The sequence below is a fragment of the Megalops cyprinoides genome, chromosome 15 (assembly GCF_013368585.1).
Source record: "Megalops cyprinoides isolate fMegCyp1 chromosome 15, fMegCyp1.pri, whole genome shotgun sequence".
Classification (NCBI taxonomy): domain Eukaryota; kingdom Metazoa; phylum Chordata; class Actinopteri; order Elopiformes; family Megalopidae; genus Megalops; species Megalops cyprinoides.
The window spans coordinates 21173260-21177220 of NC_050597.1; positions in this window are offsets into that span (position 1 = coordinate 21173260).

A 3961-nucleotide genomic window follows, 5' to 3' on the forward strand; every position below is an offset into this window, starting at 1 on the left:
ATTTCCTCACAGGTTTTTGAGCAAAATAATTGCCCACTGACATAAATTATTGGATCATTTTTCATGTTTATCACAACAGCAACAATAACACATTGGTATTGACGATCTGAAAATAGAAAATGTAAACGAAGGAGAGCGTGAAGCATTGTGGGTTTTCCTGGACTCTGTGCAAATTCGCTGGGGGCAGGCATGACTCATGAGATCGGGTTCAGCGAGCACTCAGCTTTACAAGGAAGAATATAATTAGACCAATGGAGCTCTTACCTCTTGCTCTGCCAAAGCAGGGACCTGTGGGCAGGGCCAGGGGGGAAATCACATGGAGGGTGGCTTGTTCCCGGCATACAGCACAGAGGCCAGGGTCAGAGGGTAAAGTTTGTCAGAGCAGAGAGGGAACTGCGCCACATCTGTTCATCTCTCCATGCGGCATCACACGGAGACGCTGATGCACAGCTAAGTGCTCTCATGTAGTCTGAGAGAAAATAATTATCCCCCAAAACAGACGAGCCCGGGAGTCCTGGAGCATGCTGTTTTCGCTGATGCAACTAAACATTAGGTCTATTTTTATAAAAAGGGAACTGAGCTGAATTTGCACAGAGGCAATTCAATTGTTTCACTTGTTTTCAATGGCACTTATCAAGAAGTTAATGTTGATAACATTTATGCTGCAATGCTACAGTACCACTTGTATTGTACTCGAATGGTCCCTGCCTTTCCTCTGTGCTAAGTGAATTGATTTGGTGTACATGGCTGCTAGTGTTTTATATCGTACCTACTCTACACAGGGAGGGTGTTAAAAACTTGGACACTTAAGAAAGACTCAGATAATTCTTGAATTTATCAATCAATTTCTGTTGAACAGTAAAAGATCTTTTTTAAACAGCGGTAAAGAACCACTGAAGAGACATAGAGCTTAGTAAGTGAACACTTACATAAAGAAACAATTTATGGAAACCAGCGTGTGCCTATCCTGGAATTAGAAAGAGGCAGTTTCCACAGTGAAGAGTTGAATTGAAAAGTTACAAATCTACCAGATAGGCCAGTCACAGGAGAAACTAATCTGTACAGATTGTGGATTGTAGCTTGAGGGGGTCTCCAGTCTCCTGTGCTTTCAAACATCAACACGCGGTGATCTAATTTCAGCTGACCTTGTTTTCGTGGTATACAGCACAACTCTCAGCATGGGGGACTTGAACGGCTTTGCAACGTCACACGGCGTAACTCGTTACTTTGTTTTTCAGACATCACGCGCTGAATCCACTCAAGGTTGTCTCCTATGTCGTGAGAGGGATGTTCTGCGGTCATGGCATCGGGTCATCGGAATGACGGGGCTTCCATTGTGAAGCATGACATCATTTTACATAAGAAATGGGAGCTTATGAAAATCTGAGGAACAGAGCAATGAAAGAGAAGGTTAGGTGATGGGCTGTGTGGGAAAAAAAAAATCTGTCAGAGCGTTTAAATGTTAATTATTCATTTTCTTTCCCTCATAAACTTTTACTGCCTGCCTTTGTGATTAAAACAAAATATCTTCGGAAGAATATCCTTTGGGAGCTGACATCCTTTAAGCTCCATAAAGAATGAAGAGCAATGACGAGGCTCACATAAAGAACAATCCCCTAGAGAACTTTTCCGATCTTACCATTCTTTTCCCATATCTAACCTCAGTGTAATTATTGTTCTGTGTGTCTGAGGTATCCATTCTACACTTATATGATATCCAAAAGATTCACATTAACATAACCATTACTGTATTAAGTACAATTAATGGAACAGGGAACATACTGTATGTACATTGCAATTTAAGGCTGTCAATAAATCTGCACAGCATAGCTGTGTCTTGTCTTTTTTTCTGTGTGGATAGCAACCATTCATTAATGCGATTTGCCATTAAAAATACACTTGATGTCTCAATGTTTACTGGTGATGCACTGGTGTGGTCTGCGAGGGCAACCACAGTTGAATTTTCAGTTGTATACAATTACCTCATTGGTCAAAATACCCAGGTCCTTTGTAGTGGCACTTATGGAGTCATCTGAATTCATGGGGCTTGTGATGTCAGCGTTGGCATGACATTGGCGTATAAATTGAGTTCTGCTACAGTGCACTCACTCTGCTCTTCTGTGGCTAGACTGCTGTGTGTTACTTCTTTCAAACAATAAAAAGTAGTTGACATGAAACCACCGCACAATTTCCACAGGAAACAGAAAGCAATCCATCTCATTCCAAGGCTGAAAAAAGATCTTTCAAGGGAAAATTAGGAACTGTGGGAATTGCAACATTCCTATAACATTTCATTAAAGTATATTAATTTTCATTTGATCTGAATTGTTCATCCTATGAGCCCTCTACAGCAGTCAATCCATGAGCGATAAAGATCAGTGAATCTGCTCTGCATCTGCTTAACACGGAACTCTGTGTCCAAGTGCAGCTCCTGGCTGTCATGACTGCTTGAGGCAAGTCCCAAGTGGCTCACCAAAGACTTATACAAGGTTTTAACAAATTAACTTTTGCAAGAGGATTTTGATAATCAGATGCAGCAACGAAAGAGATCATGTCTGCAGATCAAAATGAGATCAGGCCCTCTTCTTCACAGCCAATCAAAGGAATCCTTTCTCAAGGGGAGTTTTATGCCCCTACATATTAAATGATAATGTAGATATTTTAATATTTTAAGTGGTCACAAAACTAACAAAAGCTTAAAAATGCCATGTCCCAAGCAAAGCACAGTGGTTAGGAAACACACTCTCACTACATGTTTGCTAGCTCAAATCCCAAATGGGGTACCGCTGGTGCTGCACTCCAGAGCAAAGTGCTTAAAGCACATCCACTCTGGGACTGAAAATGGCTTTTACATGCTCTTTAATTCAACGCATGTCAGTGCATCATGGAGCTGATAAGTGTAAACCCTACATTGCTCCGTCAAAGCTTGAACTGCCTTGAATATCCAGCACGGTTTGAGCAAAATGTAAGCTGTCTGGCGTTAGACATGAATGGTGTCATCTGCTATTTTAAAACTAGTCAGCAGCCCTTTAAAAAAAAATCCAAAATACGACCTGTCTTTGAACGGTTTTGTGAGGATGTGCATTTGTGTCTCTTCATCCATTTTATGACAGCCATATTTCCTTTGCTCATCCAATGATGTGCCACTTCCTCCATTTCTCACATGTTAATTCTGCTTGCTGTCTGCTTCCCTCAACTGTCTTTTGCCACACAAATCTACCAAACTCTCTCATCTCCCTGTCTCCAAGTGTGTTGTATATTTCCCTTTTTTTCCTACCATTTAAGTATATAATGTTTGTGCCATGAAGCACAAATGATGGTGGCCTCCCTTCTTGGGGGTCCAAGGCTCCCCATCTGACACTCCCAGGTGTACCTGTCAAAGTACTGCTATGAGTCCATGGTCTACTGCTTTGACAGGACACACAGGGGAATCCTCTACAGGACCCTGCTGTCAACACAGTAGTGAAACAGTGATGAGGCCACCACTCACCGAATTTGTCACATGACATCCATAATTCTCTTAATAACTGGCATTAAAAAAATGAACACGGTTTCCTTTCCCCAGCCTCTGGGAGGAGCTCTGATGTGGGAATGACCACAGCTGCTGGGTTTGCACAGGGCTGATTCACATCTCGTAAATGAATAGGCTGAATGAGCAGGAATTTGGAGTTTGGTCAAAGCCATAATCTGGGTGTGATTTGCGAGTGGATGACTTCACAGTCCCCACCGCCACTAGATGTCACAATATTAACAGGCAGTCTTCCCCCGGCTGCCTCCTCCCCTGGCCAAAATTATTCACAATGGGGTGAATCAAAACTGACATTATTCAACACTGTCAGAGATAAAGGTCTTGGCTATTCCTCCACTCTATCTCTCTCTCTCTTGTTCTCTCTCTCTCTCAATCTCTCTCCCTCTCTCCTCTGTATCTCTCGCACCCTCTTTTTTAACAGCAGGGGTTCCT